This window comes from Erithacus rubecula (assembly GCF_903797595.1).
Source record: "Erithacus rubecula genome assembly, contig: scaffold_302_arrow_ctg1, whole genome shotgun sequence".
NCBI lineage: Eukaryota > Metazoa > Chordata > Aves > Passeriformes > Muscicapidae > Erithacus > Erithacus rubecula.
The window spans coordinates 671-25549 of NW_027636026.1; the positions used below are offsets into that span (position 1 = coordinate 671).

General features: G+C 44.7%; 1 long non-coding RNA gene across 1 annotated transcript; it reads left to right on the top strand.

Moving 5' to 3' along the window:
* The first annotated feature begins 22065 nt into the window (after window positions 1-22065).
* LOC306815942 lies at window positions 22066-23177 on the top strand. Its single transcript, XR_013777535.1, has 3 exons — window positions 22066-22197; window positions 22551-22660; window positions 23037-23177. It is a non-coding gene; the product is annotated as an uncharacterized lncRNA (long non-coding RNA).
* Window positions 23178-24879: the final 1702 nt, after the last annotated feature.

Consider the following 24879-nt stretch of genomic DNA (forward strand, 5'->3'; position numbering starts at 1 on the left):
AGACTGTGAAAGACTGGGAAGAATATTAATCTGTTTGATTCATACATACTCTTTTTTAAGACAAAATAATTATGCAGCAGAAGCATTTAGCATAAAAATACAAGCTTTGAAATGTGAGTGTTAAGTGTAGTACAGGGAAATAAAACTGATAGAAGAAGACTGAAGGAGGCTAATTAGAAAATGTGTGGAAGAGCATAACCATTTGACAACATAAAACGTTATGGACCATGTATTGTTTTTATCGCCAAGAATTCCCCAAATAAAAGGCATGGAGAAAACCATCATTCAGAAGTGGGAAAACAGAGGGACTGTAAAAGTGAAATGGAGTTCTGACAAATGACACTGTATAGAATATGGATTCACAGACCAACAAAACAAAACACCCCAGCAGCAGCAAACTAGAATACTGTATATTCCAGCTGAACCACAGGTGTTTCTGCATATTCATCTTGTAAACTGGCACACTTACTTGCCAAGGCTGCTGAACTACTTCTTTTACATCTCAAACCATAAAAGCCCCCTGTCCTTTCACAGGAATCACTTAATCAAATGAAGACAGACCAAAAAAACATTATTTTCATGGTTCACAATAGCATCAAGTTACATGCCTAAGAGACACCATTTTAAATCATAAATAATGAGCTAGCAAGTGTATAAAACTGGTACTTGAAGAAATGATAAAATGACAGGAAACTAATAAAAATGCAGATAGTCCAGAACATACCTAATTTCCCCAATTTTAGAATAGAATAAGCTTGTATTATTAAAGCAAAAATGATTTCTATCAAAAACTATGTTTCCCAGAATTGAATACCACTTGTGGTGGCTGCTTGTGATCTCTGTATATGTTTTAGGAGTTCAGTTGGCATTAGCCTGTTATTCTAAATACAAGCAGGGAAGAACTATAGTTCCTAATGATATGCAGTTCTGTAATTTAATTAGAAACCTTTCATCTTTCAGTGTTTTAAATAAAAGCTAGGAAAAAACCTCTGTTTTGACACCAATACTCCTTAGTAGCAGCATTTCTCAGCACACAATCTGAAAAGGTCAACCTGCCAGACAACACTACAGCAAGTAAAAGTTAAAGTGAGGGCAAGGAAAATCATCTTCAGATGAAACTGCTCTTGTGCAAAAAGAAAGTGATATTTAGATTCAGCCTGTGAACACATTCCTCAGTTCTGAGAGAAAACATAATTCTTGAAATTCTGTTCACTACATTAGGGAGAGAAAATCAACTACAAATTAGATGTTAGCTTGGTTAGTACTCAGATACCATCATTATTACCACAATATTAGGACAACAATCAAATAAACACATTCCAGATAAGCATTTTAATTCATTTACTAGTGTCAGCCATGCTATGCTTTGGTTTTATCAATGTATCCTTCAGCAAAATAGTTCAATTATATTTTCAACATCATGAAAAATCAGCTCTGACTCACAGCTCACCACAGATTCCAAACGGGAGGCAAAGACCCAGTTTTCCTTTCAGGACTTCTCACATATCTATGATCTTTCTGTGGGCAGCTTCAGAAAATGAGGGAAAAGCCATTCCAAAGAACAGTACCAAGGTAATCACACAGCACTACTTTTTCCTGGCATGAGATTCTTAATAAATTATGAGAAATAACACAGAAGCCATTTCTGTCCACAGAACAGATTTAATAGGTTTTTGTTTCATGAACAATTAGAGGATGCTTAAAATGTATTGTGCAGAAAGCTACATTAGGTCCTCAAATTTGAGTAATCAATATCCCCACAATCTAAACTGTGGAATTATTATTTCCCCAAAGAGAAACTTTTTGGGATTTGCAACTCATCTCAAAACCTCAGGAAAACGAAATCAGCAGAATTTCCCTAATTCAATGGAATTCCAATTGTGTTCTGTGACCCTTCAAATACTCATGAAAACAGACTTGTTTTCACTAGAACAGCTGTGACTGAAAATCTGGGGTAAAACCTATAAGAAATGGCAATATACATGAATGTTCCTTTCCACAGCAGCCACAAGCAAACAAGGAGTGGCACTCGTTGGCACAGCCTCTTGTCCACATACAGGAGAGTGGCCAAGGCAGTGCCAGCCATCTCAGAGATGGGCAAGGACAAGAAAGGGTTTGAAGCTGTGCCAAGAGAGGTGTACACTGGACATTAGGAAGAACTGCTGCCCAGAAAGGGGCATGAGATATGGGAATGGTGTGCCCCAGGGGGCACTGGTGCAGTCACCGTTGCAGTAGGTGTTCAAGGTAAGCCTGGCCATAGCACTCCAGGCTCAGATCTGCTTGCCATGGTAACCATGGATCACAGGCTGGAGTTGATCTCTCAGAACTCTTCCAAGCCAGTGCTTGGATTCTGTGACATCACAGCCTCTGGGGCAGCATGGTGCCTAGAAACTGTCCCCAGCCACCGCTGTGCCCCACAGCCTGGGCACACCTCATCGAGGACAGACGTCCGGAGCGGGTGTGCTGGTGGCAGGTTCAACTGAGCACCATGGCCGACCCTGTCCCATGGCTCGTAAACTTGTACCTGCTGCTGCTCCTGGGCCATCGTCCCGACCCAACCATCCATCCTGGGTCGGGCATGGTCCTGTATGTGCAAGAGCCGGAGCTGCAGAACAGGGACTCTGAGCCGACCACCGCATGCATTGACTTGTCGTGGCAGTCCTGGACGTGCCTGCTGGCTCAACTGCTGGCCACAGGCACTGTCCTGGGATGGCGCCGCTACCGAGGGCGCTGGAGACGCTGGAGAAGGGTGAGGGATGGGGGGTCAGGCAGGAAGGATGGGCTTGGAGCTCTTGGGCAGCCCTTTGGCCAAGGCTCCATGGCAGAGTGGAGCTGAGCCTCTGGCTGGGAGTCAGGCCAGGGCTGAGCTCAGGGACAGCCCCAGGCAGAGGCAGCCAGAGCTCTGATTGCTGCAGCCTGGCCAGGCCTGGCTCTCTTGCTCAGAGCCCAAAGGCAGCCCAGAGAGGGGCCCTGCTCTGCCCCTCTGCCCCTTCCATCAGGATCCCTGTGCTTTGCCTTGCAGAATCGGCGCCAGAGGCCCCGCAGCAGCAGCCCAGGACAAGGTTGTTCCTCAGAGCTGATCCAGCTGCTGAGGAACAACCACACCCTGCTGCAGGAGTTGCTGGAACGCTGCTCCCAGCAGGCGGCCCAGAGCAGCAGAGCAGCACAGGGGGCCAGCCGCAGCAGGAGGAGCAGCAGATCCTAAATCTCGCCCAGCGCTGACCTCCAGCTCCAGCACGGCGCGCAGAGCAAGCAGGGAATGGGTGACCCGTGCCAGCCCGGGCACGGCGACATTCCCCATCGTAGGCTTTAGACACAACCCATCCTTACCTGTAGCAACCCCCACCACCTTTTCCACCTTCCCCTTAGTGTTCCTGTTCTACATGCTTAAGTTAGCCATAAGGTTGTTACCCCATAGTCCCCCATAGTGTAGATTTTTAGAGTAGTAAAGTTAATAAAGTTCATGTTCTCTGCACATCCTGTGTTGTTTGCTTGATATTCCATCCAAGAGGGGACACAGAGGGATGGGTTTGAGCAGGAGCTCCAGACTGCCTGCAATGGAGAGCCTGAGTGCAGCAGCAGCATTTGCAGGAGTGCAAATGGAGGGCAGCTGGAAAGAAGATGGTGGGCAGTATTCTCCTGCCTCCATCTTCCAAGGAAGAGTCAAGTCAATCCCTGTCTGCACTCTGCTGGGGGGGTCCCTAAAGGCTCCAGGAGGTGTCTGGGTGGCTCCAAAAGGGGCTTGCAGGACCCTGGGGCACAGGGAAGGAACAGCATCATCCCAGGAATGCTGTGAGAGATTCCCCAGAGCGGCCCCACCTGGGGCCCGGGCAAGGGATGGATTCAGGCAGGCAAATACATCCAGGGGCTGCCTGGGCTATGGCAGTGAGGCCCAGCCCTGTTTCATATCTTTCTGCTCTTCATTTGTATTTAGTCCTTTGTATTTATCCTCCTGACCTTCACAATGGGATTAGATGTCACTTTCTTACAAGGTGTTATGGGCTGATGTTTGGACTGGCTCCTCTCCTTGCTTCCCCCGTGCAGCTGCCGGTCCCTCCCTCGGATGGTTTTATCTAGGCTGGTGTTTTCCGGCTCGCTCTCTCTCTTGCTGCGCTTCGGTTGTGGGCTGTGTCTTGCTCTCTGCCGTCTGCTCAGCTGTGACCCCCTCCCCTGGCTTCTTTGGCCGTTTTTTCCCTTTTCCCCCAGCTGTTTTGTCTGTGCCCCCGTGTTGGCTTGTCTTGGGTTTGCTTTTGCTTGTCTTGGGCTCGCTTTAGCTTGTCTTGGGCTTGCTTTGGGCCTGCTCCCGGCTGCCCCTCCCCCTCTCTCCCTTCTCCCTGCTCCAGGGATTTGCACCGACTCCGGAGGACAAGGATCTGGACTTCGGGGGCCGCTGCTGGAGGTCGGCTTGGGAGGCTCTGCCACTCTCCCCGGCGAGGACCGGCTGGGTTCGTCTCATCTGGGTTTGGGTTGGGGGAGTGTTTCTTTTGTATTTTTGTTAATAAAAAGTTTTTTCCATTTTCACCACAAGAACAATTCTTTCTGAGCTCATTGAAGGAAGGAATTGTAAAAAAGAAAGGGGGGGGGGGCCCTTTGGAGCTCTTTTTTTCCCCAAATTTGTCCTAAACTTGGACATACTTTTTGGTGGCAGCGGTGGGATCGAACTCACGACCTTCAGATTATCAGCACCAGAAAAAAGTGGAAAAAACTTTTATCTAATACTATGTTGGTTTCAGCTGTCGGCATGGCTAAGTTTCTTAAATCCATAATGTCTTTCGTGGTGGGGACCTGTTTGTATGTCGGCTCGTTAGGTTTCTTTGATGTTTTGATGCCTTTGTGGTCAATGGGTCTGTTTACTCATCCGGAGATAGCTCCGGTGTTGTCTTTGATGCGTAGTTTTTGTATGAAAGGAATATTGACGAAAATGCTCATCGGGCTAGGCTTGGTTGCAATGGCTTACAGGAGATTTATGAGAATGTTGGAATCTGCTTCAGGAATGTATAAATCATGGTTTGTGTTATTTATTAGAGGAGAAGCAGGCAAAGAAGATTTCCTGCCTTTATTTCCTTTCCTCTCCTCTGAATCGGTTACATCTTTATTAGAAAACATTCAGATCTCCCTGATCTCCTTGAGTATTAAGGAAATCATCTTTATGGTAATTAATTTAGTAAGTCTTTGTTGCACCATTTACAGTCTATATAGAATGAAGGCTGAGATTTCTAAAGGGGCTGGGAAGACTCCTGATTTAGGAGTCAAGCTCGGCAGGAGGAATCTTGAGTGGAATGGCAAATGGGAGAAAATGGGCCAGATTTTAAAGGAATTTTCTGACCCCATAATCTGGGAATTCCCAACTGAAAAGATTCAGGATCCAATCGAGGTTGCAAGCTACTTAAAAGGGAAGTGCCAGGATGGTTCTAAAGAGAAAAGGATTATTACAGTGAGCTGGGCCCTAGCACATGCATATCGCACCCTGCTAGGCACTATAGAGCAGGAGACAGAGGAGAGGGAACAGGGAGATAAATTGTCTCCTATCCCAGTTACGCAGGTTGTTGCCAACACCCTAGGCCGAAACCCAGCAACTAAACTGGAGAATAAGCCCCAACCAATGGCTGTGGCTACCAGTACAAGAAGTGGGAAACGCACCAAGAAGACCGATCGGCCGGTGGAGGATGATGATGATGATGATGCTGGAGAGGGACCCTCGACACCTCCTGATGTAAAATTAGGAGTCAAGACAACTGGTGGGAGAGCAGAGACCAATAATGAGTCTTTTTCCCTGAAGGATCTTCGTGGATTAAGAAAAGATTACACCCGGAGACCTGATGAATCTATTATCAGCTGGCTGGTTCGTCTCTGGGATGCGGCAGGTGAGGCCACAGTTTTGGATGGCTCTGAGGCGAGACATTTGGGGTCTCTATCTCATGATCCTGTTATCGACCAGGGCGTGATGAGAGGGGCTAACCCTCAAAGTCTCTGGGAACGGGTCCTGGATAGTGTGGCACAAAGATATCTGTGTGCAGATGACTTATATGTTCAGCAGACCCGATGGAAAACCATAGAGCAGGGGGTCCAACGCCTCAGGGAAATGGCAGTAACAGAAATTATTTTTTCGGATGATGTAACAACTAGAAATCCAGACCTGGTACCATGCACACCGGTGATGTGGAGAAAGCTCGTGCGGCTTGGGCCACCTGAATATGCGTCTGCCCTAGCAATAATGAAGAGAGATGAGGTGTATGAGACAGTACTCGATATGGCAAAGAAGCTTCGTGCATATGCGGATGCAGTACATGGCCCGACTCATGCTAGGATTGCAGCTGTGGAAACACGTTTGCAAAACTTAGAAGATAAAATAGAGAAAAATCATCGGAGACTCAGGGAGGAGATTAAGGAGGACCTCCTCCAAATTTCAGCTGTACAGATTAGAAACCCTGATATCCAACGCAGACGTTACCCCAGTTGGGAGAGAGGGTACACTCCCCGAGCTGAGTTGTGGTTCTTCTTGCGAGATTCTGGAGAGAACATGAGAAGATGGGATGGGAAGCCTACTGCTGTTCTGGCACAACGAGTGCGGGATTTGAAGGAAGAAAAAATTTCCAAAAAGAAAGCCGCTCCTGTTTCTCGCAGCCAAAGTGCCGAATGTGATACTGATAATGACATGTCTGACCCTCTTGAGGGAACTTCTAAGATGTATGCCTCAGAAAAGAAGGAGCAACAGGCTTAGAGGGGCCCTGCCTCTAGCCAGGGGGAGGCAAGGGAGAACCGTGTTTTTTGGACCGTGTGGATTCGATGGCCTGGCACTTCGAAACCACGGAAATATAAAGCTTTAGTGGACACAGGTGCACAGTGTACGATACTTCCATCAAGACACGTAGGAGCAGAATCTGTTTCAATTGCTGGTGTGACAGGTGGATCGCAGGACTTCACCCTGGTGGAAGCGGAAGTAAGTTTAACTGGAAAGGATTGGAAGAAACATTTTATTGCGACTGGTCCAGAGGCCCCATGTATTTTGGGCATAGATTACCTTCGGAGTGGATATTTTAAGGACCCAAAGGGACTAAGATGGGCATTTGGAATTGCAACTGTGATGGCAGAGCGCATCCGGCAATTGAACACCTTGCCTGGACTATCTGAGAATCCAATTACAGTAGGACTTCTGCAGGGAGAAGAACAACAAGTACCAATTGCCACTTCAATAGTGCACCGTCGGCAGTACAGAACAACGAGAGATGCCGTGATTCCTATTCATAAGATGATCCGAGAGCTGGAAAGCCAAGGGGTGGTCAGTAAAACCCACTCACCCTTTAACAGCCCCATTTGGCCTGTGCGTAAATCTGATGGGGAATGGAGACTGACTGTGGACTATCGGGCATTGAATGAAGTGACTCCACCGCTGAGCGCTGCCGTGCCAGACATGCTGGAACTCCAGTACGAGCTAGAGTCCAAGGCAGCAAGGTGGTATGCCACCATTGACATTGCAAATGCATTTTTCTCCATTCCTTTGGCAGCAGAATGCAGGCCTCAATTTGCTTTCACCTGGAGGGGCGTGCAGTACACCTGGAACCGACTACCCCAGGGGTGGAAGCACAGTCCTACCATCTGTCATGGACTGATCCAGGCTGCACTGGAAAAGGGTGAAGCTCCGGAACATCTACAATATATTGATGATATCATCGTATGGGGAAACACAGCAGCGGAAGTGTTTGAGAAAGGAGAAAAAATTATTCAAATTCTCCTGGAAGCCGGCTTCGCCATCAAGAAGAGTAAAGTTAAAGGACCTGCTCGAGAGATTCAGTTCCTGGGAGTGAAATGGCAAGATGGACGGCGTCAGATTCCTACTGATGTTATTAACAAGATTACAACTATGTCCCCACCTACTAATAAAAAGGAGACACAAGCTTTTCTAGGTGCCATCGGTTTTTGGAGAATGCACATTCCTGAGTACAGCCAGATTGTGAGCCCTCTTTACCTTATTACACGCAAGAAGAATGATTTCCACTGGGGCCCTGAACAGCAGCAAGCCTTTGCTCAGATTAAACAGGAGATTGCCCATGCAGTAGCCCTTGGCCCAGTCAGGAGGGGACCAGATGTGAAGAACGTACTTTACTCAGCAGCTGGGAGCCATGGTTTGTCTTGGAGCCTGTGGCAGAAGGTGCCTGGTGAGACCCGAGGCCGACCCCTGGGATTCTGGAGCAGAAGCTACAGAGGGTCCGAAGCCAACTACACTCCCACAGAGAAGGAAATCTTGGCTGCCTATGAAGGAGTTCAAGCTGCCTCAGAGGTGATTGGCACAGAAGCACAACTTCGCCTGGCACCTCGACTGCCAGTGCTGGGGTGGATGTTTAAAGGAAAGGTTCCCTCTACTCACCATGCCACTGACGCCACATGGAGCAAGTGGATTGCCCTCATCACGCAGCGCGCCCGTATTGGTAACCCAAATCGCCCTGGGATTTTAGAGATAATTACAAACTGGCCAGAAGGTGAAGATTTTGGTCTCTCTGATGAAGAGGAGCAGGAGCAAGTGACCCAGGCTGAAGAAGCTCCACCGTACAACCAGCTGCCAGCAGATGAAACACGCTACGCCCTTTTCACCGACGGTTCCTGCCGCATTGTGGGGATGAACCGGAAGTGGAAAGCTGCCGTATGGAGCCCCACACGACAGGTTGCACAAGCTACCGAAGGAGAAGGTGGATCGAGTCAATTTGCGGAACTCAAAGCTGTTCAGCTGGCCTTGGACATTGCTGAGAGAGAGAAATGGCCAAAGCTCTACCTTTACACTGATTCGTGGATGGTAGCCAATGCTCTGTGGGGTTGGCTGGAAAGGTGGAAAAAGGCTGACTGGCAACGCAGAGGAAAACCAATCTGGGCTGCTGATGAGTGGAAAGACATTGCCACTCGGGTGGAGAAGCTCCCCGTGAAAGTCCGTCATGTGGATGCCCATGTTCCCAAGAGTCGGGCTAATGAAGAACACAGGCACAACAAGCAGGTAGATCAGGCTGCACAGATAGAGGTCTCAAAGATAGACTTAGATTGGGAACATAAGGGAGAGTTGTTCCTGGCTCGATGGGCCCATGATGCCTCAGGCCATCAGGGTAGGGATGCCACCTATAAGTGGGCACGAGACCGAGGGGTGGATCTTACCATGGACAGCATTACCCAAGTCATTCATGACTGTGACACTTGCGCTGCCATCAAGCAGGCCAAGCGGGTAAAACCCCTCTGGTATGGTGGACGGTGGTCCAAATACAAGTATGGAGAGGCCTGGCAGATTGATTACATCACACTGCCTCAGACCCGCCAGGGAAAACGTTATGTGCTGACCATGGTGGAAGCCACCACTGGATGGTTGGAGACTTACCCTGTGTCCCATGCTACTGCCCGCAACACCATCCTGGGCCTGGAAAAGCAGGTCCTTTGGAGGCATGGTACCCCTGAGAGAATTGAGTCAGACAATGGGACGCATTTTAAAAATAAGCTTGTTGACACCTGGGCTAGGGAACATGGTATTGAGTGGGTGTACCATATCCCTTATCATGCACCAGCTGTAGGTAAAGTGGAGAGGTACAATGGATTGTTGAAGACCACATTAAAGGCATTGGGTGGGGGATCTTTTAAAAACTGGGAGCAGCACCTGGCAAAAGCCACTTGGTTAGTCAACACTCGAGGTTCCACCAACCGAGCAGGTCCCGCCCAGTCTGAAGGCCTTAATGTGATAGATGGAGATAAAGTCCCAGTGGCCCATGTTAGAGGGTTGCTAGGAAAGACAGTATGGATTCATCCTGCCTCGAGTACAGGCAAACCCATTCGTGGGATTGCCTTTGCTCAAGGACCAGGTTGTACTTGGTGGATAATGCAGAAGGATGGAACAACCTGCTGTGTACCTCAGGGAGATCTGACTATAGGATGAAGTATAGACAAATGTTATTGTTGAGTGTTGCCACCATTGTATACTAGATTCTATGAATAGAAAGAAATGTGTAAGTATTGAAGGTTTAAGCAAGTCAGGAAATTTCCATATCGTGTTTAGTGAGTGTGTATCCCAATCGTGTGTCAATGATCACGATGTGGGATAAGGGGTGGAATGTTATGGGCTGATGTTTGGACTGGCTCCTCTCCTTGCTTCCCCCGTGCAGCTGCCGGTCCCTCCCTCGGATGGTTTTATCTAGGCTGGTGTTTTCCGGCTCGCTCTCTCTCTTGCTGCGCTTCGGTTGTGGGCTGTGTCTTGCTCTCTGCCGTCTGCTCAGCTGTGACCCCCTCCCCTGGCTTCTTTGGCCGTTTTTTCCCTTTTCCCCCAGCTGTTTTGTCTGTGCCCCCGTGTTGGCTTGTCTTGGGTTTGCTTTTGCTTGTCTTGGGCTCGCTTTAGCTTGTCTTGGGCTTGCTTTGGGCCTGCTCCCGGCTGCCCCTCCCCCTCTCTCCCTTCTCCCTGCTCCAGGGATTTGCACCGACTCCGGAGGACAAGGATCTGGACTTCGGGGGCCGCTGCTGGAGGTCGGCTTGGGAGGCTCTGCCACTCTCCCCGGCGAGGACCGGCTGGGTTCGTCTCATCTGGGTTTGGGTTGGGGGAGTGTTTCTTTTGTATTTTTGTTAATAAAAAGTTTTTTCCATTTTCACCACAAGAACAATTCTTTCTGAGCTCATTGAAGGAAGGAATTGTAAAAAAGAAAGGGGGGGGGGGGCCCTTTGGAGCTCTTTTTTTCCCCAAATTTGTCCTAAACTTGGACACAAGGCAAAACCTTAGTTATTTTATTTCCACTAAACAACCATGTGTATTACCAGCTTAAATGACTTCTCTCTGACTTACTCTGCATCTTGCTCCTTTACAGCAAGATGCATCAAGCACCTCTGTTAAAGTACAGATGCCTCCCTGGAAAGAGGACAATCTTGCTATTTTCTGAAGAATCTTAACTTTGATGACGCACCAAATTTTGCAAATCCAAGAGGAAAAAAGCCTACAGATCAGTTTTACAGTTTCAAAAGCTGATTCCTCAACTCTTGCACACCAGTTTCCTTATTGGCAACGTTCAGCAGTGATACCAAACAAGCACAGAAAACAAATGGGAGAAGAAATGCAGACAGCCAGCAGGGGACCACCTACCAAAATACATTTTAAATGTAGTTCTAAGGTTTCTAGCAGCAAGTTTGAGGTGTAAATGGAGACACACAGAAGTACTACCTGTCAGTAGTTTTGGCATTTCATCTGAGTTTCCTCTTCATTTTTTTACTTCTCACCTAAATAAGAGAAAAAAACCCAAACAAATGCAACCTTTCAGCCAGGGAATAGATGTGGTTGGTCTTTAAGAAAGTATTTTCTTCTGGCTGTATAATAACCTGTTGGGGAAAATGTGAGCTTTCATCAAAATGTCACTGTGCTCTTGCAGTTTTTCTAACTCTGTGAGAAATAACAGTTACCTCTGTAAGGCTCCTGCCTTACATAAAGCCAACCAAGGCAATAAATATTTAATTTCACAAGGGAGCCATTAACACAACACTTCCAAAACTGAGCATTTTTATTACCTGCTGAGGAAATTCCTGTTGTTTGAAAAACTTTTTGTTTTCTTTTATAGCAATGGACAGATTAAGTTCTATGTGGTCTTTGGCCCTCCTAATTTTCTCCTGTATGACCTCACAGCATCCTTGTAATAATTTTGAGCTTCCTGCTCCTTTTTTCCAGAGGTAAAAACTGAAAGTCACACATGGATCACTATCTGATGCAAGCCTCAGTGCACAGAGCCTAGTAAAATAACCTAAGAAAAATAAGGAATTTGTACTTTAGGTGCTTCAGTGTCCTTATTTCTTCCCCGCGCACCTGATAAATGTTGTTGAATAATCCTTTTGAATGCACAAGAATTATCAATAAGTTGATTTAGATTTTGGAAATAAGGATTTCTCTATCTTCCAAAAAAAAAAAAAAAAAGAAAAAAAAAACCCCAAACAAACAAAAAAAACCCCAAAAAACCACACAAAACCCCCGTTGCATATTTATGGCTACTTTTCATGTTTGTATATTGCTGTGTTTCTGAGTAAGGCATGCCTACAATTTTGTACAGAATGTACAAGTACTGTATCTTCTCCCCATGAGAACATGGATGATGGGATTGCCTTATATAAAGCCCAACATTTGAAATATGCATACCTTTCCTTAAAATAGTAATGCAAAACAATATGGGGTGGGAGGGGTAAGATTTATTGTGAAGATGGTAAGGAGGTGGCTGCAGATTTTTCAAATATTTATTAATGGGCTCTTTTGTGCCATCCATTTCCATAGTAACAGAATAGCTCATGCAATCATGGCCTCATTCTTCATTTTCTGAAGATAAATAGATGGGAACTGAGATGAACGGATGAGACTAAAATCCCAGTTTCAAAATTGGATTTCTGCCCTGGAGACAGTCTGAAATCTAGATTTCTCGAGTCCTATCCATTGCTTTAACCCAAATTCATCTATCATTTTACTGCAAGACAAAGTAATTAAATGATTAGCCATCAAATAAATTAAATTTTTTCTCTTTTTTCAGAGTTTTGCTAGTCATCTTGACCGATTTACTTGATTTACCTGATGGTGCATGTGTGAAGCCTTTCTTGTGAGCAGCAGGCGTGGCAGCACAACCACACCATGTTTCAGTTCTGCTGATTGACCCTTTGAACCCCATGGTATTTCTTGCTTTGTTTCTGAAGGATTTCAACATCTAGATAGCACTGGCACTGTGTGTTGGTCTCAAAATGTAAATTTTAATTGAATTTATTTGAAAAGCACTGAAATACTTAACTTTGGCGTGACAAGAATGTGTACATCTGTCAGACTCATCCCAAGAATTTTTAGACTCATTATTCCTCCTTCACTGATGTCTCACACTGTTTAACACTAAGGCATTGCTGGAAAACCCAGACTAAGTCTTATCTACTCAAAATGAAAAACTTATTGGGATTTTTCTGAATATTTCAATGTTGCAACAAAATCCCTTTTTCTTCTGGGTTTCTGAGGAAACTGTGTTTTCTAGCAATGAAGAACACTGGTGAAAAATAGTCAATCTGTTACAGCAGGTCTAGGGATTTCTAAATTGAATCATAAGCATGAAAAATTAACAGGCTGAGGTGGATGTTTTTCATCCACCCAGTTGTTCATTTTTTTTTTCTCCTCAGGTCTCTTGGTGCTATGAGAAAATAATTTGTGCTTTCTATGCATATTTCAGAACAAAGCAGGATTTATAATAACCCTGAAACTGGCCAATTGATACTGCCTTTACATAGAAAAAATGTATTTGTCTGATTATTTCTCATATGGCAGAGAAATGCCAGTGGATACAAAATTGGAATACATTGCAAATAGACTCAGTAAGACCGAACTAAAATCTTCTGTACCAACAGCAGGAAAAGCAGTAGGAAACAATGTGAGTTTTTTATGCAATATTCCTGTCCCTGAAGTGTGATCCAGTGGGATTTATCCCTAATACAAGGCATCTAAGGATATTGCCAGATAATGAGGTACCTGACCAAACACAAATAAAAATGTTGTGTGCATGTTTCTCACCATGACTGCAAGGTGGTAGTGATAGCATGAGCCCAGGCTGGCGAGAGGAATTAAAGCAACAAATCTCTCTATGAGATTTAAAAGGAGAGAATACTGTTCATTTTAAAGACTGCAAGTTACTCTGCAGAGGGAAAATTACACTGGAAGATGCTGATTTTATATTTTTCCATACTTTGACTTGGCAATAAAAGCAAAAATCCATTACAAAAATGATGCAGTCTAGAAAACTATTGTATACATTCAGGGATTTTTCAACATACATTCTAAAACAATGATTAGGGGGAGAAGCAACAAAATACAGTTGTAAAGAAACAATTATCTTGAAGATGGTGGTTTTCTGCTGAGACCTTGGAGGGGTCATAGCTCAGGCTAGTTTACATTTTTACTGTTTAGAAAATTATTTAAATATCTCAGTGGTTATATTTGCAAAGGACAAAAGGGGAAAGCATAAAGCTGAGAGAAACCATTTTCAGATGAATTTCATGTGTGGAACCAAAGAACTTCTGGCTTTCTAAAAATAAAGAAAAGGAGAAGAAAGAAAAGTTATCAGATATTAAGTTATACAGCTTGCATTTTTGCTCTTGAAATCTTCAACCCATGTAGGTAGTCCATGGTTATTTCCCCCTGAAAATGCCTCTAAGGTGTGTATTCCTTTATATGCACACAGAGATATCCAGCAAATATTTGTCTGCTGCCCAGGAGCCAAAGAATCTGGTATCTAAATCCTTTCCAAAAAGTGCTCCCACAGGGAAGTTCTGCTTTCTGCCAGTTAATAGCACATCTGGAAACCAGGAGCCCTTGATTTCAAAATGCATTAAAAATGGGTTAAAATCCTTACCAGGCACTGGCTACAGCTACTTGCACACTTCAGACTGGAAGATTTTGGTGTGTGCAAGCAAATCCAGCACACCAGCACAAGCCTCAGCATTACAGGAGCTCTCAGCTGGGAGTCAGGTTCTCTGTGGGGTCTGGCAAAGACCATGGTCAGAGCTGAGGGGCTGTGGGAAAGGCTTGTCAGAGGCTACATAGTGATCACTGTCATTATGGAAATACACCATGGGATCAATATAAACAAGAATGCTAAATCTAAAGTAAAACATGGACATGAGATACAGGAAAATCTAATGATTTAATTATATTTGTTTAAATCACTTTGTTGTAAATTTTTTTGTTTGTTTGTTTGTTTGTTTGTTTGTTTTGTTTGTTTGTTTTGTTTTGTTTTGTTTTTTATTTTTAGGTTTTTTTATTATTTGTCACTATAATTGTGAATTGTCCCCACTTTTATGTATAAGGAAAATGTGAGCTTGTTTGGACATGAGCAGGTTGGTCCCTGCTGTTGCCTGCTTGCCAGCAGTGTAACCTGAGAACGTGTTCAGGCTTTGTCCAGAGCTGGTGGGGGCTTGTAGCCACTGCTGCTGGATGCTGGCCAACATGTTTGGGATTGCTTGGGCTTGTCCCCCATGCACAGGGGCATGCCAGAGCCACCAAGACAGTGCCTATAAAAGGGGCAGTGACCAAAGGAGGGATGGACGTGTTGGCAGAGCACAGACTCCCTGCACCCCCAGCGCTGCTCCTGTTCCTTATCAATTAACTAATAAATTGCCTTATTGATTGACCTGCCCGATTTTAGTGAGTAATTTATAACAGGCTGAGAATTTATAACAGCTGAGCCTCCCTGGAGCCGTGCCCCCCAGGCAGAGCCAGCACAGTGAGGCTCAATGGAGCATCAGCCCCATCCCCTCTTGCCCTCTTTCCCTGTCCATGTCCACAGGGGATGGGATGGGATGGGATGGGATGGGATGGGATGGGATGGGATGGGATGGGATGGGATGGGATGGCATGGGATGGGATGGGATGGGATGGGATGGGATGGGATGGGATGGGATGGGATGGGGCAAGCACTGGCCCTGTGACCCAGCTCTGCCACTCACCTGCCCGCACTGGCTTGAACCTCTCTGTCCTTTCAGGAGACCATTTTGGGGCAGCCCCAGGGCCTTCCTCCTCCTCCTCATCCTCCTTCATCCAGGCCTGCCCAGGAACACTGGAGGGTCCCTCTGCCATCCTGCTGCCTGGCCTTGAGGGCTCTGACATATGGAAAACACAAGGTCAGCAAGGAGGAGGGTGGTGCACGAGGGATCCTCACTGTGTCCTGGGCTGTTTCACCATGTCCCTGTCCTCTCACATCCTTCAGGCACTGTGGGTGTTGCTGCCAGCACCCATTTCAGTTGCTTCAGATTCTCAGCATTCTCACTGACAGCATGAAGGCACAACCCTAAACAGTAGCCAAATTGCCTTTGCTATTATTCACCTTCCTTAAAGCTACCTGTTTGCTGTTGTTCATTTTGGAAACCAATGGAAGAAGAGATCCTGAAAGTATAAAATGCATCTTTTGATGGTCCTTTCTCCTCATGCTGTGAAACTTCCACTTTGGTTCAATATCAAAACTGTTAGATGAATAACCCATGCAGAGGGAAAAGAACAAATTAAAAAAAAACTTGAATAATTTTTCAGCCTTTAGCAAGTCAAAGAAATACATATATATATATGTGTAATTCCTTTAACATACAGGAGAATCATTGGCTGTACATACTCCTTTCTTTAGAGCCCTTTTCATGATCTAAGCTGCATTTGTTTAGCTCTAGTAGTTAGACTTGCATTGGGAGAATGTGTAGGAAAGTGCTTTATAGGAAGCATTAAAAACTATAATGCTGTAACAGCCCAAACCAGAAGTATGCCCATCTGTCTTAGCAAGTTCAAAGGACAAAAGGCATAACATTTTTGATAGTAATGAAAGAAATAACAAAGAAGATTGAAGTAGAAAGAAACAAAGAAGAAAGCTTTAAAAAATCAAGAACATGTCACATGAAATGATCATTTCAAATGTAAACATCAAATAAATGGGAAATTGATCACTAAACCAATCTTCTGTTACTGTAACTATTGCAAAACACAGTATTATTTTTCAGATAAGTATAGTGGAACTAATATATTTAGTAGTGGAGATATTTTATGCGTTCCCTGGAGAGACATCAAACGAGTAATGGTATTTCTAAAGCAGTTAGTGGTGATTTCAGTCCTAAAGGAAAATGTTGTTCCCTGTGCATGCAAGATGTTTCTATGTTTAGATTATGGATAAAATAGTATCAGAACTACTCTGTCTGTGTGAACCATACAGTTTCCAGACAGAGTGGAAGAAGGTGTGTTTGGAAATCAAACCCTCCACAAGACAGGATGGAACACCCTGAGTTTGCTGCAGTTGTGATGTGACTTCCCCAGGTGGACTCCCACCTGTGCTGGGCTCCCATTGAAATCCAGCTTTGTTTCACACAACAAAGAGCACAAATCCAAACCTTTCCAAAGAGACAAAAAGGTAAATTAATTTCCTGGCAGGTGTGTGCCTGGATTGGATGTAAAAGAAGATAGACTTTCATTTTTAGCTTTAACAGAGTAAACCCTGCTTTTTTCCCCCCTTTTTTCACAAGTCTTTTTCAAAAAATTGTAGTTTCTCTATCCTGAATACTGAAAACAGATACCTTAATATTTTTGCTTTCTTTTCTTTGGTTTAGAATATTTTCATGTTTCCCTAATAAAAAGACATTCTTCACTGCAGGACACATCATGAGGTGAAGTTTCATGTCTATGAGATGTCCACAACCCCAGTACTTCCCTTTGACATGAGCTGCAAGATACAGATGGTCAAGCCAATATTCCTGGACAAGAAGAGGGAGATGTATCTTCCACTGCTTGGCAAGAAGATTTTCCAGCAAGCAGAAGATTCAGGAGGGCACCTAAACTCCAGGAGCCGTGCAGAATTTGTCTGCCTCTCTCAGTTTGTGTGTCACTGATAAACACACAGGCCCACAGCCACACATCTGGATGAGGAATAGTCCATACCTTATCAAGTCCAAGAGAAACATTCCACAATCACTCCTGAGCTATCTTAGGAAGTGACTAAACTACCTGTGACAGCAGCCAGAACGAGATGGGATTATTACTGAAAACTCCCCTGAAAAATCCAAGTTTTCTTCTTTTGCCACAGCCTTCACTACAATATTTCACCATGACCTTTAGTCCACCTAGAGCTACTCAGGCAACAAAAGCCATTTCCCTCTGGCAGAGGCACAGGCAGCCTGAACGGGCACAGATGATGAGAATTTCTTCCACTTGAGCTACCTGGGCTCTTCAATGTCCCTGACATGCTTCCACCAGCTCAGCTCACTTGAGGGAGGATCACGATCCTGGCAGACCTGAGCAGCATGTCCAGCACACAGGGTGACTCAAACCAAGGCATCACAGCTTCAGCCCTAACAAGACTGGGGCAGTCACCACACTGAACAGATCATAGAGATATTCAGCTGAGACTGGGGAATGTACAGAGACATTTTAGTCAGGGAAGAGCAGCACTAGAACAGCCTGAAGTGCTGTTTGCAGCCAGAACAAATCTAAGTGAGGAGGCAGAAGAAAGAGGCAGATGTTTCTTGTGAAGTTCAACAAAGAACCATTTCACACCAAGTTCATTCCAAAACTGAGGTGCATTTTCAGGGCAGTTAACATGACTTTTTGCTTTGCAGTTTTGTTTGTTGTATAACAGACTTTATGTTCTCTCCTCTTACACTCCAAAGACCAGAGACTAAGGTGGCCCCTAAGTGTTGGTTTCAGGTGTTTTGTATTCACTAGACTGCAAAGTATGGCTACTGTGTTATGAGCAATTGGAGAGACAGGGAACATTCTGAGTTGTGATCAGAAGCCAATTTTGTTGAGTATACAAGGTGTTTATAGAGGGTTTAACTTGCATGGCACTCACATAGGGTTCTAATTTTGGTAACTATGTCCCATCGGTTACACATTCTTCATGACATCCCATGGCCTGGTAACATTATCTTATCGCAAAGTTTCACAATGTATTTCTTGCTCACTTCTTGCCCAAGGAGCATTTATCCATGTCTGTCTCTCCCATGGTTTCTGTTCCATAAGGCCTAAGATACCAGGCCCCTTTATCAGTTCCATTGTACTCTCTGGTTTATTCACCATACTCTGTACCTGGTGTTGCAGTAAGTTTGCCTTTGTCTGATGGGATTCTATCTTTGCAAATAGTTCTAGTTATGGTAGGTAAAATTTGGAGTCTAAGTCTTCCCATACTAGGTAAACAGCATATCTGTCAGAAGAAAGAAAATGATGAATATTCTCTTTCCCATTCTGTAGCCAAGGAATTGAAGAAATAGATGCTAAACTCAATGACTCATTACTTGCTTTCCAGGAATCTGTCTGACAAGAATTCTCACTTTTATCAACAGTGGAAGTCTCAGATACAGACCCCAGGTAAATTGGGCAGAAAATGACACATTTGTTTCTTTGGCTTTTACTATTCACGATGCTGAGGTTAGACCATGTAACCTAAAACATTGGCAGGAACACCCTCTGCCACAAGGACAGTGTAGAAATAAACAGGACAGGATTCATTCAGGGACCAACAGTTAGCTCCCAGAAGATCAGGAACAGTTTGGGTCCTGCATGCCCACCACACCTACATCACCTTAAGGAATAATGCTGGCACAGGTGTTGGAGGAAAAACTGTCTAAGCATCGGAGATGAAAAGGTCAAGGCAGTGACACAGCTGTGTGCAAATCAGAAAGGGAAAATTGTGTCTTCCTACACTGCAAGGAGATCTTACCTGCTAGCAGTAGGGCACACAGGAGAGTTTCAGCTGAAACACACACCAATGTATCACAGATATACTGAAAAGATGAATAATTTCAAAATGCTTCTCAGAAATAAAGGAGTATTGACTGGTTTAATGTTGCCTTGTAGCCTGTAATACCAGGAGACTAGTTAAAAAATATATTCCCATAAAGCATATTTCACTTTCAAAACTGTCTGTTCTTTCACTTATAACTGCTAAGTATTCAGCAGCAGAAAAACACTGGAATTGCATTTTCAAAGTGGTAACAATAGTGATTCAAAATTTACAATGCCATGTAGGGAAAAAGAAAGATACGAAACAATAGTACTTCAAGTGATCAGGCCTGTACATTGACTTCTTCTCTTTACAAATTCTTTGTAAACTGGAAAGAAGTCATTCTTAGAAAAAAATATTAATCTAAAACAATATACCGCAACTTTAAGGATCTTCCTTCCTAAAAATTAAATTAAGACCCTTTTCTGTTGTTCATTTTTAAACCAACTGTTGGCCCATAGACTGAAATGGAATATCCATTATTTACCTTGTGGTGTTTCCAACTGATACTAAATTATACAAGTAACATAGAAAGTTGGGGAAGAGTCATGATACAAGAGAAACACGTTTATTTTAAAGGTTCAGTGTCCTTAAAACACAGCCAATAGTAATTTCTCATTCTTAGCCCCAGAGTGCTGTGGAAAAGTCAATGTAACCATAACTATACCACAGGTTTGACTAAACATTTCAATGGACAATCCTCATTTCAACCAGCTGCTTCCTCATCCCCAGTAGGACACAGGGCCTGTATTCGTGTGTGTCTCATGACTTTACAAAGGAGGCCTTAAAAAAAGGCTTTTCTTGATGAAGCAGCATGTAGACAGACATGAGGCAAATAAGGGTCACGAAACATGGAGAAAGATGTCCCTTCATTTCTGAACTCCTGTCTTCTCCTTTTGGCCTATTCATTACAAATTTTGTTGTAATTCAGTTGCTAGGATAATTTCTGTGAGGTTTCTTACACTGTCTCTAAAGAAAGACAAACACCATCCCACTGAGGCAGAGCAATCCTATTTCAGGTTCTGTTTTAAGCTGTTTAAGATGAAATGGGAAGAGATTTTCTAGGTAGTGGATTTCGGTTTTCCTGAGAAAGCCAGCACACAGAGGAAAAGGTGACAGGGAATCTTGGAAACACTCACTCCAAAAGACTGCTCCAGAATGAGATGAGACCAACAATCCTTGTGTCAGCACGTCACCCACAGGGCAGTGACTGAAGGGACAGGGCTGGGCTGCTCACAAAGGGACCTGGAAGGAGGGCAAGAGGAGGCAGCGTCAGCCAGAACTCAGGACAAGCTGGATGGAAGGGAAATATCCACTCTGCCTGAGGGGTGAGCTTCTGCCATATCAGCAAATATACTCACAGGAGCCCTCATGGTTAAAGCAGGTAAAAACATTAAAAAAGGGCATGAATTAAAAGAGATGGAAGAAATAGGTCTATTTTTTCCCTGCCCTGGAAACTGTTTCAAGTTCAAGAGACAATTTAAAATAAAAAGAACAAATGACACCAAGCAGAGCATTGCAAGATGACCTTTGCTGGTTTCCACAGAAAAGACGTGGCTCTGGGAGGGATTTCACATTGTAACTCTGCCCTGAATGTGGAAAAAAAGAGAATAAAGTATTACTGAGGAAAGAAGAATGCAAAACCTCTTGATGAAGACAGCAGTGTGAGTTCACTATCACTGTAAGCCATTAATCATTAGGTAAAATAACATCCTTCAAGGTGGGAGGACTTTAGCTTGGATGAAAATGCTGACAAAATTGCTGCCCCTTCCTGTTGCTGCTTCTATCTCCAAAGAAAGAGAAATGTGTCAAATCTGCTGAAGACAGGCAGAGACAGTGAGAAAGAACCAGACATTTGGCAGGAAAAGCGACAAAAAGAACATCTTCAATTCTCTCTTTTCATTTCCCCTTCCTCTATTTGACTTTGTCTGCTTTCAAGTGGGGAACTCTGTTTGCAACCCCATCAAAATAGTGAAGCTACCCAATTGAATATCTTTTTCCTCCCTTCAGCTCTGCAGAACACGGAGTGATTTCACTTTCACTGGACAGAGAGGAAGAGTTTCCCACGGGATTCCTCACTTTGGACCCCTTTCTGGAACTTCATGGGTTCCATTTGCACTGCGACCGCTGAGACTTTATCAAGATGCTTTAATGCTTTACACCATTTTGAACATTTAGAGGGGACCCTGTTCTCTAAAGATCAGGTTTCAAATTCCAAGTGAGAGTCTGCCTTTCAGAGCATCTTGAACAGTCCCTGACAGAAGGACAGTTGGTGCCCAAGGGAAACGCGCACAAGGGCCAAGAGTGACCAAGTGTTCCCTTTGCTTCCCAGATCCCATCTGATCGACTTCTCCAGGAGGGCTGCCCTGTGTGGCTGGAAGAGACAGAGGGAGGACCTGTGACCATCAGGCAGGTGAAATCCCTCTGTCAACAGTCATATTTATAGATCTGTATAGTTATATTTATCTATATAATTATATTTATAGATTTATATAGGTTTATTTGTATGCCTCTAGTTATGTCTATCCATTTATATAGTTGTGTTAAAAGATCTGTATAGTTAAATTTTTATATAGTTCTAGATGTACATAATTATATTTTTATATGTGAAATTATAGATGTACCTAGATGCATTTATACAGATGTATAGTTACATATATATAGTTGAGCTTATAAATAGGCATAGTTGTATTTATATCTGGGAGTTTAATTACAAAGATGGATATCCATTTAAATACAGTCCTTCTCTACCTCTTTCCCTCCACGGATCCTTCTCAGTCTCTGGTTGTTCCCCTGTGCCCTGTGTCTCCTGTTGCTGTGCTGGGTCCGAGCTGGGGCCGGGCCGGGCGGAGCAGCAGTTCCAGCCCCGGGTGTCCCTGGAGCGGTGGGAGCTGCCGCTGGCCCCAGGCAGAGTCCCCTGAGGAGCTGCTGAGGGACGGTGAGACTGAGGGGGCTGAGGGGCTGAGGGGGCGCTGGCACTGAAGGGACGGTGACCTTGAGGTGCTGCTGGGGCTGAGGGTGTGGGGCAGCTGAGGGCGATGGTGGCACTGAGGTGACAGGGAAGTGGCACAGCCTGAGGGGGTGGTGGCTCTAAGGGGACGGGATGGGTCAGAAGGGACTGAGGGGGGTGAGAGGACTGCGGGGTCTGAAGAAGCTGAAGGGGACTCGGGGTTTGCCGAGAGCATGGCGGGGCTGAGGGGATGGAGGGGCCAGCAGGGAGCACAGAGGGGTCCGGGACTGCAGCTCTGCCAGGCCTTGGAACCAATTCCCGAGGCTCCGATTTTGCCTCAGCTGCACGGAAGATGCTGAAGACAGCAGGAGGAGTGCCAGGAGGCGGCAGGGAGAAGCTGAAGGGCGCGAGCAGGAGCAGGAGCAGGAGCTGCTGCTGGCACAGAGCCTGGGTGAGGCCCCAGGGCGGGTGAGGCGGGGGGGTGAGGGTGCCGTGGGCTGTGGCCGTGGGCAGTGCCCGGCACAGGGGCAGGAGCGGCCCTGCCCGTGCTGGGGCTGCTCGGCGCAGCTGCCCCGGCCGGCACAGGGGCTGTCCTGGGGCAAGGCAGCTGTGCCGGCAGGGCCCGGGAGCTGTGCCGGCTGTGCCGGGCTGCCGGGGCTGCGGGACAGTCCCGCCGCGCTGCGCTCGCCGCACCCTGGCCCGCTCGGCCTGCTTTTCCTTTCCAGCCCTCCTGGGGAGGCGCTGAGATTTTCTCTTCCCTGATGGAAGTGCAGGTGCTGCCAAGGGAAAGGCCCCGCTCCTGACTCAGTGTTCCCTTTGCTTCCCAGATGTCCCATCTGCTGTCCCTGTCCGGGAGAACTGCTCTGCACAGGACCAAGAGCCAGAGGGAGAGGATTTGAAGATGGAGCTGTTGGAATCAGATTTTCTGCTTAGAGTTCTCTTTAAAGATTTATGGACTTGCACATAGGGACGGATAATTAGATGGATATTTCCATGTGGAGGCTGCTATTTGTATATGAATATTTCCATATGTCTTTTATATTTATGGATGTGCAATGTATATATTTGTATATATGCATATATGTGTGTAATTACATGTATGTGTATATATATCTAAGTAAACATATATGTTGTTGTATCTCACTATAGTTCTGTTTCCTGGGTTTTCACTGGTGTAGGTATCTATTTGTACTGATACAGTTATAGGTATATGACTCTTTTAAATGGGTGTATTGGTATTTCTATAGGTGTATGTATTCTACTTTTATATTTTTATATGTGTATGGACCTAGTTCTGTGTATAACTGCATTTACATATGTGTGGAAATGTATAGTTGTATATTTGTATTGATGCAGTTTCATGAATATTTAGATTTGTACTGTGATATTTGTATATTGATAGGTTTGGTTTATATATCTACTTACATATAGTATCTAATATCTAATGTTTAATCTAGATTTACACTTGTAGATTATTATAGTTGTATATGTATTTATTTATATGTGCATACATATGTATTAAATTCTATTTAAACATGTATGAAGGAGTAGTGTTGTATAACTTTATCTGTTGGGTTCTTAGTGTAGGGCTATTTAGAGAGGGAATGCATATTTTTGTGTTTTTATATTGGCTGTATGCCTTTATGCAATAAATTATTAGGTTGTTAAATACCTAATTGATCTTGGTGCAATACTGAGTTGTTGTAGAGTTTGGCAATAAATTAAGTTTTTGTTAAGTGAAGTTGATATTTGTATATTTTTGCCTAGCACTGTTGTACTCATGTAATAAATTCCTTTTTTTAGCCTTAACTGAGATTTGTATAGTTCTGTATTGTCAGCACGGGTGTAGCAATTTGTAATAAATGACATTTTTCAACTGAAATCGATTCTCGTGTATTTGTCCACCAGCAGTGGGGCTGTAGCAATCTGCAAGAAATGACATTTGCCAGCTGAGCTGGGGGCTGTGTGCTTTGTGCTCTCCAAAGCAATGAGCAGGTGTAAAGGTGATGATGCTGGGGGATTTTGGCCATGGAAATCTCCAGCCATGCCCAGCCCGTGCCCCACGTGCACTCAGGCTGGGCAAGGAAAGCGCAGATTTGGGATGGCAGCAGAGCCACACGTTCCCTGAGAACTGCCAGGCAAAGCCAGCTGAGAAAACTCCGGGACTCCAGTGAGCGTAGAACTCCTGCTCTGTGGATTTCTGATCATTCAATTGATGTTTGGTTCTTTATATACAAACATACATATATACACATATATAGAAATAGATGTGGGCAGTACTTGGTGACCTGGAATATGCTTGATTGTGGGAACTGAAATGGATATTTCTGTCTTTATCTATAGAGTCAGCAGAGCTGTGCCATTCTGTAGCCATCTGTGAACTGAAATTGGTCACCATATATAAGCAGGGCAGTTGTAACAATCTGTGATAAATTTCCCTTTGAAACTGACATTGGCTTTGGGGCACTTCTCATTTCCATGATGAGTGACCACATCAATATTTGTTCCTATTTTTTCACTGATCCTGAATCTTTGGTGGGTGTGTGACAGGCTTTGGCAGCCAGTTCCTCACAGGTCTGTCAATCTGTGGGTAATAGAACCTGAGTGAGGTTATTTGTCTGTGAGTTGTGGTCCATGTCTAGAACCCCCTCAGGCAGCACCCTGACTGGG